Below are 16,374 nucleotides of genomic sequence, written 5' to 3'. Positions count from 1 at the left end.
CAGCAGGGATGATTGGGGGATGGAAACCAAGCCCTATGGGGAAAAACGGAACAAATTGGGTGTGTATAGCCTTGAGAAAAGAGGATTGAGGGAAGATGACAGCACTTTTCAAATACGTACTTGAAAGGCTGTCATACAGAGTAGGGGTGGGATCTGTTCTCGGTCATTCCAGAGTGCAGGAGAAACAATAATGCACTCAAGTTACAGGAAATCAGATTTCATTTGAATATCAGAAAAAAATTCCTTACTATTAGAGCAGTATAGCAATGGAACCACTTATTTCAAGAGGTGGTGAATGCTTCAATCCTGGAGGCATTCAAGAGAAATGTATTATACAGAGATTTCTTTTGGTTTCCGTGGCTCTTATCCAGAGTGGCTTGGCTGAAAGGTGGGATAAAATAGTTTATGTAAACAATAATTTATGTTAAGTTCTATGGATTTTATTTGCTGTACTCTAGGTGTGACTCAGTCATACCAAAGATGTTTAGGAAACTGGAAGAAAGCTAATTTGGGAGGAAAGATGGTTGCAGGTATGAGAGTGGACAGGTCCTTTCTATTCCATACCAAAAAGCCAGTTTGATGTAGTCAATAGGGTGTTGGAATAGGAGTTTGGAGACTTTGGTTTAAATCGCTGCATAGCTATGGAAACTTGCAGGTGGTTGGCAGTAATGAGCCCTTCAGTGAACATCTCATACCTCCAAAACACTGTTAGTGTTTGTCATGAGTTGGATGTTACTCAACTGCACAAAACAAGCTGATTCATACATGCAGAGCACGACGTTATTGGGAAAAATATCTGTCAGTTGAATCGGTAAATAAAAATAAAATTCATGACCCAGATTCCACAAATATAAAATATTTTCCCAGAGGAAAAATGTTGTATACTGTAAAATGTTTCAGAATGTGAGAAAGAGAGAAAGAGTAGTAGGTACCCGGGCACAAGCAATCTGGGGAAAATAAGTTGCTGTGCCTTCTTAACATTGTTGCTTTTTGCCATTGAGAAACCTGAAGCTCCGATAATTTTGCTGCTTATGCCTAGTAGCAGCTAATGACGTGGATGGAGAGTGAAGATTTGTTCCATCGTTAACATTTTCCAGGATATGTTGCCAGCCTATGGGACCAGTATCCTTCTTTAGATACATGAGACTGCAATTTTGAGATGAACACTTCAGATTAATCTTCCATTTGTCTTGAAAGCTGGCTCTCTGTGAGCAAAATCATTAAAATCCAGTCCTGGATTTAATTAGAAAGCTGCTGTGTGCGATACTGCCATAGTCTCTGTGCTAAATTGTTGGGATATTTGCTGTGGAGAGGTACTTTCATTTTAAGTACATGGATAGATGGCACGTTTTTTCTCTTGTTGATTATGGGATGGAGGGAAGAGTGGAAAACAGAGAAGTTCTTAAGGATGATGGCTCCTCATTTAAACGTAAGACATTTTGTCCTGGAACCATTGACTGCTGACAGTTCATTTCTGTTGCTCAGCAGAACCATAACTGGCAGTTTGGGTAGATGGGGGAAGCAGTATAAAATGCACCTCCAAATCAACCTTGTAATTTATAGTGTGAAAATAATGTAAGAAGTAATTACACCACTGAACAAATTTCCAACATCTCCCCTCCTCCAAAGGGAATCAGCAGCACTGTCAGAGCTATAAAAACAAATTGAAACAGTAGCAACAGGAGATGTTGTGAGTATTCCCTCCACAGAGGAAAATTCTGCAGTTCTGGGACTGCAGGTCCCAGAAATGCTATGAGAAAGCACTCGTGACTTCCCAGAGCTTCTAGTGTTTGCCTATGGACTGGATGACCTTTCAGGCCTCTTCAGCTACAGTGGACCCTCGACTTACAGACGGCTCGACTTAGAGACTTTTCGAGCTACAGACTTCTCTGGCTGCAAAATTTAGGTTCAACTTGCAGCCTGAGAATTGACCTACAGACCAGAAAAAACCCAAAATGGAACAAAAACGCAACAAAACGGTCGGTTATGGATTAATCAGTTTTCAATGCATTGTAGGTCAATGGAGACTCGACCTACAGACTTTTCGACCTGCAGCCACTGTTCCAATATGGATTAATTCCATAAGTAGAGGGTCCACTTGTATAAAGATTGGACTCGGGTATGATTGTTCTATATACTGGAATAACAGCAGTGAGGGGTATTGGAAGCCACCTAGAGTGGCCTTATAGGCCAGATGGCCGGGGTATAAAGCAAATAAATAAATAAATGAATAAATAAATGAATAAATAAAAATAAATGCATGCATGCATGCATGCATACCATTTTATGGTATCAGAGGTGCAGGTAGTATCTAGATCCTATAGAAGAGATGCAAGTCTTCTAATATTGTGCTATGGCAGCTGATCAGAGAAAGATGCTGCAAACATTTAAATGTTTCTAAAATCTGAAAAAAATTCAAGGATGGCCAAGGAGCAGTTTCCTTACTTTTCCAGTAACCGATGCACCCACATTCAGAGGAATAATGCCCTCAGCTTATCTATAGTTCTTTCCCTTGAAAAGGTGGGTGGATGTACACAAATGATGTTGCTTTTCATTAGCCTTTTTTACTTGTTAATTAAATAAAGGGTGCTCTATGCAATTAGTGGGGGCAGGCAGCCTGTGTTGCTGGCTGCCATCCTGCAGAAATCTATGTGTTTGCATTCATCTTTAGGGAGTAGCTGCTCTATGCAAGCTACCTCCACACAGGCATTAATAATTTAGTAAGTGGACATTGGCTGACTCTTGATTCTTGCCAGTTCTAACAGTTCCCAGAGCAGATCTCTTGTAAAGTTAATGGCCAGTGTCCTGTTGAATGCTGATTGAGTGAAAATTGGAAAGCACTGCCAGCATACTTGCACTGATTCCAGCCACTGATGGAGGCTCTCAGAGGTTGCAGTTGAAACTGGAGCAGTGTTGGACTATTCTGCCTGGGACCCACTTGCACAAGGAGGCATAGAATGGGCATAGGATGCCTCCTTGGGTGAACATCAAAAAAGTTAAACTGTTCTGCATCTGACTGGGGGTTGGGGGGGTGGCGGCAAGGTTGCATGAGCATAAGGAACATACAGGATTCTTACATTTGGGATTTAACTGCCATTTAAAGACCAAGCCACCTGAAATACTCTACTGTTCAAGTCTTAGATAGCTCGTAACAATGCTCTGTTGTTAGGAGAATGTATCTCTGCTCTTCCCCACCTACTGTGAGGACTGCAGCTAAGTTCAGAAGAAACACTTGAAGGGAAGCGGATGACATCACCAATCTGTTTAATTAAAAAGTGCCATCACTTTAACCCTGTGAGCTCTGGCTCTGCTACACCACTGGTAGGGATAGGAAAGCAACAGTTATGCGAAAAAAATTGACCAGCTGTTTTGTCAACTACACATCTCCTCTTCAGTGGAACCAATTGGAAGCCACTTCGCTCAGGGCGTGGCAACTTGTGTCATATCAGATGTTGGACTACATCTCCCATCAGCCCTAGGCAGTATAGCCAATAAATAGCAAAGGATGATGCGAGTTGCCGTTCAACACTATGTGGAGGGCTACAAGTTGCCAAGCCCTGTTTAGATTGCCTGTTCTTTGGAAATAGTGTTTTGATGAATGTGTATTTCATTTTAAAACTCCAAGCTTTGCTCAGAGGGTACCCTGACATTTGCTTAATAAAGTTAACTAAATTACTTTCGGCTCCTTTCAAAGCAGAATGTGTTACATCTGAGTGCCACACTATCTTAGTTAAATGGATAGATTCCATTTAAGAATGGAACGTGCTTCCTGTTCATTCCATCTGTTGCTGATTTAGGTTAATTGAAGGAGTTTCCAGCCGTCTTACTGAATCCAAAGAGAATTTTCTCCTCCTGGAATTTAACCTCTAGGGAAATCATGAGCTCACTGCTTTACAGGCTTTTGCATGCCATCCCATGTTAAGTGATCCTTTCCCACCATTTCTCTACAATGTGGCCTTCATTTGTCTCTTAGTGAAGTTTTATTGGCTCTTTTCCACACTGCAGCCCAATTCATACTGAATTCACTAAAGGAAAACCCCTCAAAATTATGGGTATTTCAGCCTGAGTTAGTGGAAGAAAGATGGGTAGTCGCTTGTAAGTACACTGTTGCAGAATGAGTAATTTCAGTCACTAGCCCCATTTTGTCTAGGAGTAACAACGAGGACTTCCAAGCAATGTTGCAATGGTAAATTTTGAAATCCCGGTCCTGGTTATGAAAGCAGCCATAGCCATGCCCCTATTCAAAGATGGGGGTGCTAAACTGATCCCTATCAACAAATTCTAGTAATTTTAATCTTTATTATTTTCATTACCTTTTGTAAAGCTTGTGGGTCTTAATTGCCCTTTCAAAATCCCTTCTCCAAGATTTGCATAATAGGGATAGTAATAATTAGGGGAAGGATTTCTATGACATGTCATGTTTTTTCCTGCAACATACAATTTAGTTTATGGGTGGGTTTGAACACGTTTGTGAATAATCTGGTGAGAAAGGCCAGATTACTCCTAAACATGTTTGAACTTGCAAGTGTAGATTGCAGAGAAAATCTGAAATGTCATAAAAAATCTTCTCCCTGGTAATAATTATGTACTATCAAGTTGATTCTGACTCACAGGGTTTTCTAGATATAAAATGTCTTTAAGTAATTTACAGTCCTTTCTGGTGGTGCTCTGGGAATTTGCAGCTTATCCAACACAGCAGAGGTCTTAAGGCTGATAACTTCATCAGTCACATACACTCTGCATGATCTCAGCTGGCCCCTTTCCCAGGAGGCATGATAAAGATTTGAACTCCTAGCAGGGATGGATCTACTATGAAGCTAATGGAGCTTAAGCCTCAGGGCCTCTAATCCTGGAGGGGTCCCAGAAGTGACATTACTCCACATTTTTTTAAAAAAAATTGTGTTGATCTGTCATGGGACAACCCCATTGAAGAAGATAACAGTGGCTACCCAGACCTTGTTGTTAGTTGCAAAGGCCCCCCCCCCCCAATAGCACTTCACACTTCAGGGCCCCAAATATTTTGGTCGTCCACCGACTCCCATCACCTGGCTCTCTATATAGCTTAGTGCTTAAACCCACAAAGCTATATAAACCCTTGCAAAAGAGATAGCTCACAATTAGAGATGGGGGTATTCGAATATGAATATCCCTACACACATTCAGTGGCGATGGCAGCCTCGCTCATGTTTCCAATCGCTCCCGGTCCTGGAGCTCTGCTCTCTTTCTGATCGCCCGGCCACTCCATGCAGTGGGAGGGAGAATGAGTTTCCCTGCACGGCTGCCAGGCTGCCAGGAGAGCGGGAAGAGAGTGGAGCTCTGGGAGTGATTGGAAGGATAAGCGAGGCTGCTGCCACCACCGGATGAACAAATGAATAGCATGAGCATGAACAACTCAGTGAGAAAAGGGGACAGTGGTATGGAGGCCCCTGTCAGCCAGCTGTCTCATCCTTTTGTAGCATTCACTGAGTTCCCCATTAATAGCTCAATAGGTCTGAAAGAGACTATGTTGAAGCATGACTTCCCTGGTGAACCAATAAACCCAAAAGACCGGGCAGCTACATAAGTCTGAGGTTGTTCCTTATTGTGGATGTTCATCATTCTTCACCTAGTTCAAACCCTGTTCCACTGCAAAATCTGCCTGTCTAGTTTATGGAACAGAAAATGGAAGGGGGAAGTCCCCATCGACCTGCTGAGGGCAGAGTGGGGTGGGGGGCTCACTAAATCTCTTTGAAAAAATTTAAATGTCACTACTCATTCAAGTAAAGCACATGATTCACACAGTTTGATTCTTGTAGGGGATATTTAACCAAAATGTTGGTTCTGCTTGGTTGTTACAGGGAGCTCATTGTGTTGCTGGTTCATCATAAGCCACCATCATCATGTATTGGGATGTCAGTCACATGCTGCTTGACCCCTAAGGACAGTTTAAGAATGCGGTGCATGCGGGAAGAAGGAATGTTCTCTTCCACTAACCGCTTGTTTTCAGAACCTAAGGAAAAGCTATCTCAAAGCTGGTTCAGCTAATGAATGTCTTTCTAGCATAAAAATGTAGCCACTGATGAGCACCAGAGCTGAAATCCAGTTATGGGAGAGTGTTGTGATCGGAGCAGGGAGGCACCAGAAGCCAGAGAGGAGGAGTGCTAAGGTCCATTGAACCCAGATGACTTATCCTACAGCAGCCAGAGAATTTGCTGCAACTAACTTCCAGCGGTTCACAGGGCACAGGTCAACAGTTCTCCATCAAATTAAAATTGCCTTTGGCACGAACAAGGAGCAAACAGGCACCCTCCCAAACACACCACACCAACAAAATTATCAATATTTACGTTGCAAAACTCATAGGAGACAAGTGTAATTAAGAGAGGAAACAGTAAAAGGAAACTATATTTTAAAAAATAATGTATGTGCAGTCTAGCGGGTATCTGTTCTACATCTACATTTTGTGGACACATGGTTTTGCAATTATTATTTTGTTGCTAAAATTGTATTCTCTGGTGGTTTTGTGATAGAGGCAGATGTTACTCCCAGGAACTGGGGTTGGCTATTTGTATCCTTGTTGCACATGATCCTTTAGTGCTTAGAGTTCTAGCTTTGCAACATATTTACTAGAAGGTTGTTAGGCTGAGATCATGCAGTGCTTTTCCAAAGATGTATCTGAGAAGTTGAGACAAAGGCACTATGGATCAGAATATGACTTTGTAATGATGTAGATCAAGATGTGCAATCCTGGGAGAACTTGAAGGCCAAAGTTTTGCTCCCTGCCCTCCACTATAAGTCACGCCAGGCCTGCAAATGGCAGGGCTTGTCTGGCTGTCTGGTCCCATTTTTAATCTATGGAGTTGGGTGGAGCTCCTAAGCGGGAAGTGCTGGTCTTGGAGGCTTCTAGGAGCAGAAATAGCATCTTCTTAGCCACCCCCAATTTTGTTTAATATAGGGGCTCTAAGATGGTCTTGGAGGTCACAAAATTCCTCATGGGTGGTATGCCTGTTGCCAGTCACTGAAGTAGTCCATTGGATTGCTTTACTTGGCAGGAAGATAATTTGGCCATATATTCAGAATCATTTGAAAGGGTGGAGAGACAAATGTGTTCCTGAAAGCAGCAACTGTTCATAATTCTTTGTATGCCACAATTTTGCATGCAACCCTCTCCTACATGCCCCTAAATAGGCCTCTGCATCAAGAGGGGCTCTTTTGTAAAATCTAGCAACAAAACAATGTGCCGATAAAACAGTTAATTTAGATAGTCAACCCCACAGCAGTTTAAGGGTTGAAACCCATACCTTGAACTGAGCCCAGAGAATAAGGACAATCAGTACAACTCTTTTAAGCACTAGGATTGCTAATCCTGGGACTACTGCCAATTGAACTACAAGGACTGTGGCTAATAAGAGGACTACTTTAAGCAGTAGTCACCAAATAAAGAGATGTTTTAGCATCATGATCGCTTAAAAGTGTGGTGCTGCTCTTACTAGAGGCTAGTTATGCTAAAACAGGATGTGAGAACAGCTTCCAGTGCATTTGCAGCTCCTGATGGCCACGGATACCCTTTCCCTGGGCCTTATTACTTTCCTGGTCTTCCTTTCCCTTGCTGACATTTCCTTCTAGCTCTCTTCCATCCATCTCTCATCACATTGGGATGGATCACTTCTTCTTCCTTGACTCCTCTTTTTTCTACACTCTTGTTTCCTATACTTTCTTTTTATCTTGTGCCAGGGCTGTAACTAGTGATTTTGGCACCCATGGCTTCACTGTCCTGTTGGTTTACACTTGAATCACATAAGGTTGGCATGTGTGAGAGAGGATGCTTCACTTTGGTTCAGTCCCACTGTGTGTGTAATGGCTGGGATCACACCAAAGTGGTTGGCTTAAACTATTCCTTTGCTTAAGCCACTTAACAATATTGAGAAATGGAAAGCTTAATTGCTGCTCGCTTGCAAAGGGGAAGGGAAAGGAAGCTTTCCATTTCCTTTTAATTATGTCTAACACATCAGTGCTAACACAGTAGCAGTGGAAGGTTTTTTTTAAAAAAAGAGTTATGTGCTTGCATTGTTTTTTATAGACCTTTTGAACTGAAGCCAGTTTGCTTTCTACTTTCTCATGGCTTGAAGAACAGTCTTATACGGCCCCTGTCAGAGTGTCATAGTCTTGAATAAGTTCCATGACAGCAATTAGGATTGTTGTTGTTTTAGTATGAAGAGTTGGCTTAGCCCTTTCCCTTTTACAAATGGACGCACATACATAGACAAATGTCATTGGGATAATGTTGAAGGTGACTTCTTCCTATTCATGAGAGCTGAACTGAGGCCTTGGAAGAGGGAGTGAGATGGCCAGTAAGGCATTCGGTAAATAAACAAGTGTCTCAGGATGCCTTCTCCCCCAAGGTCTGAAGCTGGGTGTCTTGCAGACATTTGGCAGCAGGAACAGATCCATAGAGGGTGGGATTGTTTGTTACTGAACTGATTTTAATAACAGTTATATTTTTTCCTGAGCAGAAGAATTGCACATGCCTTATGGGATTTGTCTGGGAGGTTTGTTTTGTTTTGTTTTGTTTTAAATGGAAAGGGAAAGGAATTTGTCAGGACTGTTCCTATGAGCTTGTTCTTTAGGAGACAATGGACGAATATCACATAGTTCAAAGCAAACCCAGAAAGAAAGGTTCCAACCTTCTAAAAACATAGAGCTCCATTATGGCCTTGTGTAGGCAGGGAGACTTACGGAGCCTGCTTGTGTTAGATATATTGCGACCTACATATGACAATTTTGGAAGGTTTAGACTGGAAGGGACTTTGCTAGACTGTGTGGATGTCAACCAATTCAGAACATCTCGGATTCTTTTCTTGTCTTTTCTTTCCCCAGCGAAGGTTCTGTTAGTGTTAGAGTTATGGAGTCTGAAGGTAGTAAGAGTGACATGTTTTGTCACCTACGGAACTGGTTAGTCAATAATTAAGCTAGTTAACCATTTAAGTGATGCAACAAGTTTTTTTTACATAATATGATGTTTATTTTTATATATGAAGAACTGTAAGTAAATGGAAATATTTTATTTTTTCTCATTATCAGAGTCTCTAAGTAAATGAATGGAAACAGTAAGTGCTGGTGGAAGTAAACTAACAAATAAGGAATGTTCTACTGAGGGAGACTTGTAGCTCAATCTGTGATGAGATCGGAAGAGATCATCTGTAGATAATCTCTTCCAATTGCTGTTATTGTACATCTGCCCTCAAAGCCTTCTAGCCTGTCCCAATATCTAGCTGCTAGGATACACATCTCTGTAAGCCAAATATATACATTCTGAGGAGTTAGAGCAACAGCTATATATGACCAAGTATGTCTGAAAGTACAGTGTTTTTATGGATCAGTGTATAATTCCAGCACAGAGGCTTCCAGAGGCCATTTCGTTAGTTGACACTGGCAAATACACAACAAGATGGCTGTCACAGGACAGAAAATACACCTCTCCATATTGGAGGTAAGTGTGTGAATTCACACCAGCCTTACAAAAGGCAGACATTACTCCATAGTTTCTTCACTGCCTGAGGAAACAAGCCAGCTGGCTATGGCTTCTCCAAAGCCAGTTAGAAAATCTGGGGTGAGGAATTTTATGTACTTAATTCTGGTTCGAATTATTGAATTGGGTTGAGTACCTTCATATATAGGAAAAAGTTGCCACAATAAGGCCAGCTTTCAAGTTCTTCAAAACTCTTCATCAGGCAACAACCCTATCATATTTGAAGGTAGGAGAGGATGCATTTTTTAAAAGTATCTAATGTTATGCTCTTTGTTCCTAAAGAAAAACCTGCTAGACCTTGTTTTTGTCTTTAGACCAGCTTTGTTCAGTGGGACCTGACACAATGACCAGGCAACCAATTTTCTTTTTCTTCACTGTGGTGACTCAGTCCACTGGTCACATGATGTGCTGGAAATCACATTTGTCTTTTCCTATGGTGGTAGACTAGACTGCTGGACTACTGTAATTTTAAATTTGCCTTGAAATATGACACTCTGGGGCAAAGCCCTGCTTGCTCTCACCTAGTTATGGCCCTATCTACAGGGTCTCAGTCAGGCTTTTTTACTTACAGGGAGGAGAGAGACTGTAAACTAATCCCCTGACAGCATGGTTTCACACTCAGTAGGGTTATGCTCCCTCTGAAGAAAGCATGCAGCTTGAGAGTATTTCTGTCTGAATTTGGGTATGACATGCTTCCCCCCCCAAAGGCATAGGCTAATTAGTTGTGTGTGAGCTCTTGTGCACCTTTCTTTAAAGTGAACATCACAAAAAAGGTGCACAAGAGCCACCATCTCCTCTCTTGACCCTTGCCCAGCAAGGCTAATCAAAGCTGCCAGGCTGGTGGTAACTGAATGGGCCACTGAAATAATAAATGGGTCTCTCCTTGAGAGCAAGCCCTTAAGGAAACACTCATTAGGCCCATTAGAAAGAAACCGAGATTGGCCACGGACAACATTGGCAATTATTGGCCTGTCACCAATGTTTCTTTTCTTAGCAAGGTCATTGAGAGGGTGGTGGCCGACCAGCTTCAGGCTCTCTTGGATGAAACCGATGCCCAGGATCCATTTCATTTGGGCTTCAGGCTGCACCACGGCACAGAAATGGCATTGGTCCCCCTTCTGGATGACCTACTTAGGGAGGCTGACAGGGATAAAATGTCCTTGCTCGTCCTCTTTGATATCTCAGCCACCTTTGATACCGTTGACCACAGTATCCTTCTGGGGAGGCTCTCCAATTTGGGGATTGGTGGCCTTGCTCTCTCTTGGCTCCAGTCCTTCTTGGAGGGCCGTCCCCAGAGAGTGCAGCTTGGGGAGAATGTATCGGCCCCTTGGTCCCTCAGTTGTGGGGTCCCGCAAGGCTCGATCATCTCCCCAATGCTGTTTAACATCTATATGTCAATATGCTGATGACATCCAGCTCTACATCTCCTTTTTCCCATCTGCAGTGGATGCTGTTCTGTCCCTTGGGTGCTGCCTGGAGGCCGTTCTGCAATGGATGCAGTCGAATGGACTGAGGTTGAACCCAGACAAGACGGATGTCCTGAGGGTGGGGAGCACTGATGTCAGTGTCTTGGGGCACTCCCTTTCTTTTTTGGGGGGTGACTCTCACCACAAAGAATTTAGTTCGCAGTCTAGGGGTCCATCTTGACCTGGCGCTTTCCATGGAGACCCAGGTAGTGTCTGTGGTTTGGTCTGCCCATTAACATCTTCAGTGGATCGCCTAGCTGCGTCCCTATCTAGACATGGGGGCGCTCACCACACTGGTCTATGCACTCGTAACCTCAAGGATAGACTATTGTAATGCTCTCTACATGTGGCTTCCTTTGAGACTGATGCAGAAGCTTCAGATGGTCCAGAACACGGTGGCCAGGCTATTAACGGGTGAAAAGATGTCACTATATTTTCCCCACTTTGGCCGCCTTACACTGGCTACCTATCTGCTTCTGCATTGATTTCAAGGTGTTACCATTACATATGAAGACCTTAACGGTTTAGGACCTCGATACCTGGCAGAGTGACTTCTTCTGCCCAGTTCTACCCGTTTCAGCTGCTCCAGTTCAGGCTGGGCGGCTGAGGGGGTGTAATACCAAGAGAAGCATGGTGGGGAAAAACAAGAAATCGGGCCTTCTCGGCAGTGGCCCCTCACCTTTGGAACAACTTACTTGTTGAGATTATCTGGGAGCCTGCTTGGCTCCCTCACTGAGGGCCTTATATATATAAATTGGTGTAAATGTTTTTTGGTAAACCCATTCCTTGATCCAAGACAGTTTACTGGACAGCCATGGACTTGGTTTACATTGGAAAATGTAGCCATGAAGTTCAGCCGTGGAATCAGAAATCTGGGTTGAGCAATACTTTCACCTTGAATTGCTAAAAAAAACCCAAAAAACTGCAAGCAAGATAAGGTTTTAAATTCCTTGGAACTTTGCATCAGGCAAAGATGGGGAAATTGGGAGTAGAAAAAGAGGAAATAGTCCCCTTCCCCCAAAATAGTCCAGATGTGATGCATGTAATTATTGAAAGCAGACCACTAGCAAGACAAGATGGAGTTTGCCAAGTTCTCTTAGAGTCTCATTAATCTGTTTAAACTAGACTACCATTACAGAGGAAACAGTTTCTTGAATTCCCTGCTGTTTAATGTCAGGCATAGACAATCCCGTTGCAGGATCCTTGCAGTCCACACGAAGGTAGACTAGAGCTGTGCAGATTTGTGTTTTGGACAGATAGCTGCCTGGGGAATTCCAGGAGTTTTACTCCAAAAAACATAAACCTGCACATTTCTAGTGCTTGGCTTGAGGCAGAATGTAATACTGAAGAATTCCATATAAAGGAGATGGTTTTATAGAAAAGCAACAATATCAGCCAGATATTTTCCCGCTAGTGCCTGCTGTCTAATGAGCTTTTGAAGATTATAATCTATTCTGTCGCAACAGGTTGTGCAAATTTCCCACCTCTCATTTATAGTTGAATATCAAAATGAATCACCAAAAAAGCGGCAACTTTGTCTTGCTTTTTCAGTTCAAAGTGACCACACTGCTCATGGGTAAGATCACTCAGTGTAAACAAACAGGCTGGTCTCTCAACCCCTGCATTTCCATAGTGCATCTAGAGGAGGAAATAATAAAACGATGGTTCAGTGCCCTGCTCTTTGCAATGATAGTTCACTATGAGTACCTGTTATCTGCATGGCCTACGTTTCTACAGTCTATGACATCTAAGACCCTATACCCAGTATCACTTACTCTTTACTCCATCATTATTCTTCTGTATTCTATTTTGCCATGCTTGGTTGTAATATAACACATCAGGACAACTTTCCCAGAGTGTTGATCCTGTAAAACTGCATGCAATATTTCTGGAGCAGGGAACAGAATCCCTATTCAGGATTGATTTTGGACTTCTTCAAGTATTGAAAAAGGATTTTAGATTTACATATGAGGAGGGGCCTTAGGGATGAGAATACTAGCTTCATACCCCCATCCCCCTGTTGTCACTCTTCATGTGTAGAGGGTGTAACAAGGAGCCTCTGTGGTGTGCCCCAGGGATCTGTCCTGGGACCGGTGCTCTTCAACCTGTTCATAAATGACCTGGAGACAGGGATAAGCAGTGAGGTGGCCAAGCTTGCAGATGACACGAAACTTTTCTGGATGGTGAACACCAGAAGGGATTCTGAAGAGCTCCAGAAAGATCTCTCCAAACTAGGAGAGCGGGTGGCAAAATGGCAAATGCGTTTCAATATAAGAAAATGTAAAGTAATGTACATTGGGGCAAAACCTCAAAACTTTAGTTATTAAGCTAATGGGTTCTGAGCTGTCTGTGACGGATCAGGAGAGAGATCTTGGTGTGCTGGTGGACAGCTCGATGAAAGTGTCAACCCAGTGTGTGATGACAATAAAGAAGGCCAGTTCCATGCTAGGTATCATTAAAAAGGGGATTGAAAATAAAACAGCCAACATTACACTGCCATTATACAAAACGCTGGTAAGGCACCTCACAAAAGACACAGTGGAACTCGAAAAGGTGCAGAAGAGAGCAACTAAAATGATGACTGGGCCGGGGCACTTCCCTTGTGAAGAAAGGCTACAGCATTTGGGGCTCTTTAGTCTAGAGAAAAGGTGCCGGGGGGGGGACATAATTGAGATGTATAAAATTATGCAGGGGATGGATAAATTGGATAGAGGGAAGCTGGGAGAGTGAGAACAGACAAAAGAAAAGATTTCTTTACCAAGCAGGTTGTTGGCCTGTGGAACTCCTTGCCAGAGGATGTGGTGATAGCATCTGGCCTAGATGCCTTTAAGAGGGGATTGGACAGATTCCTGGAGAAAAAGTCCATCGCAGGTTACAAGCCATGATGGATATGTACAATCTCCAGGTTTTAAAGGAAGGTACCTCCAAATGCCAGATGCAGGGGAGGGGTATCAGGAGACAGGTCTCCAGTTGTCTCGTATGCTCCCAGAGGCATCTGGTGGGGCCACTGTGAGATACAGGAAGCTGGAGTAGATGGGCCCTTGACCTGATCCAGCAGGGCTTTTCTTAGGTTCTTATCTTCTCCTCTATCCATCTAAGATATGTGTGGTATAGTAAGCCTTCATTGGTTGTGCAGCATTTGAGTGTCATCTGTGTGTGAAGACAGAGCGTGTGAGAGAAGCCAAGCTCATCCACCTTATTTTGCCCACACAAAAGGGCAGATCTGAAGTGGGTAGGCTTGTCACATGGGCCAGAATCTTGAGAAGAGTACACATACATGCTGTGCTATACTGATCTGTATTGGCCTCGGGCAGGGCAGAGCTAGCCTTACCCTTGCAGGATGGTCCCCAACCTGAAAGTGCCAGTTGGTTACCCTGGAAAGAGTGGACAGTATTGTCAGAAGAGACCAGGGCATGATGCTTTGTATATCTTTGTCCTTCTTCCTACTACCACATTTTAGGAACATTTTACTAAACACAGGAAGATACTGGAAGGCAGGCAGCCAGGCAGGCTGGCTGTTTTCTGCCAACTTGGTAACACCCAAGCAGCCTTAGCAGCAGTCTACAAGTACTAGAAGGGAGGTATTAAGGAGGAATCCAACAGGTATTGTAGTGTTTTGAGACAGAGGTAATATCTGGAGTAATTTCTTCCTTTTGAGCCAGAGCAAATAATAATTTGTATGCCATGTATTTATCAATTCATTTAAAAGATTCTTGGGATTGACTTTCAATGAAAAATTCTATCTAGTTGGTCAGTTTTAAAAATGCATGGTAAGCATAGCTCAGTGATTGAGGTATCTCACTGCAAAGTCAGAGATTGGGAGTTTGATTCCCCACTGTGCCTCGTGAGTAGAGCCAGCCTGCGTAGCCTTGGGCAAGCTGCACAGTCCCAGGACACCCACAGATGAAGGGAATAATAAACAACTTCTGAGTATTCTCTACCTGGAAATCCCTGAAAAAGGGTGGCCATAAGTCAGAGTTTACTTGACAGCACATAATTATTATTAAGCAATAGAATCCCAAGATTAATCTGCTTTCCCTTGGTTTTGCAGCACGATATTTGACCCAAGGCTTGTACAGTTAGGTTGAATTGCTAATGGAAATATTTTAGAAACAAGATGGGTTTCTCATTAGATTGGAAAAAGTGATGATTTAATGTGTATATGTGTGGGACATATCATCCCACTGCTTCTGGTTTTTGAGGTATGTTCAAGGAATGGTTTATTATTGCCAGTCCCCCGCCCCACACCCATGAGTTTTCATGGCTGAAGAAGAATTTGAAGCTAGTTCTCCTGAACCCTAGTCTGACACTATAGCCACTTGATCACACTGCCTCCCAGTGTTTTAATAACATTGGCAGTTCTTTGGAAGAAATTTAAATGGAAAGACTCCGATCAGAACCTGGGACTTCAATTACAGTTTACTGGAAAGAATCCATATTAAAGAGGTACAGATAAGAAATTTGACAGTGGATGTAATAATCTGCACTTGTTGAAAATGCTGACATGTATATGAAAAGTTTGGATGGTTGTGATCAAAAGGCGTGTACCAAGAAAAGACCTTTTAGAACTTGGTTGCTGCATTGTGTTCTCATATCCACCAGGGGGAGTGTTCTGAATGTTGTACCTGTAGAACAAACAAGAATTGCACAGATTTCTGAGGCTTTATTTGGAGCTTTTAAAACTATCACTGATTGTCTTCAATTAACTTGTCATAGAAGGTAGTCTCCAAGCCCCTGCCTTGAAAGTTTAAAAGGTCAAGCTTGCTTCTGCTGTCATTTAAATTCGTATTGAATTTCCAACGGAATTCAGTAAGAGTCAAAAAGTCTCTCTCTCTCTCTCTGTATATATGTATAGATAGATGAGTGAATATTTTCTTTCGAGGTTGTCAGGAGTCATGGAAATGGGCATCCCTTGGAACATGTTGTGGAAGAGGAAATAGCATCAGTTTATACAATCTAGAGGGTATCAAGAACTAGTTTTATTTTTAAAAATTGTTAGAATAATTCTCATACACGACCAGAATAAATATAAATGAATTTAGTCTCCTGTTGACTGCTGGGAATGTTTTGTGCCTTCTAGCATTTGTGGTACAGGTGTGTTCACCACTAGAAACATGTTTCCCTAGCTATTTTATTCAATAAATAAATAAATATAGCTGTATTTCATAAACTTGAAACTGACATATTTCAGATATCCTTTTTTGGTAGTAACTTTTAATACAGTGAATTATACAAACTAAATCCAATTGTGAGTCCCAGCTAGTCACACCAATTACACCAAAAGCCTTTGGATGCGCTTACACGTTTCTCATCCATTTAGTGATTGTGTCAAATATGTGAAATGCAAAAAGACATGAGATGGAAAGTTGCATTCATGATGGTAAGGTTTTAAAATCCTGG

General features: G+C 42.5%; 1 protein-coding gene across 3 annotated transcripts in view; it reads left to right on the top strand.

Moving 5' to 3' along the window:
- DENND2B (DENN domain containing 2B) overlaps nt 1–16,374 on the top strand; it is a 212,536-nt gene that overhangs the window by 35,501 nt on the left and 160,661 nt on the right. The gene's annotated exons all lie outside the window — the stretch shown is intronic.

Source organism: Pogona vitticeps, chromosome 1, assembly GCF_051106095.1.
Source record: "Pogona vitticeps strain Pit_001003342236 chromosome 1, PviZW2.1, whole genome shotgun sequence".
Lineage (NCBI taxonomy): Eukaryota > Metazoa > Chordata > Lepidosauria > Squamata > Agamidae > Pogona > Pogona vitticeps.
The sequence above is the reverse complement of the archived record's forward strand: the minus strand, read 5'-3'. Positions and strand labels throughout refer to the sequence as shown.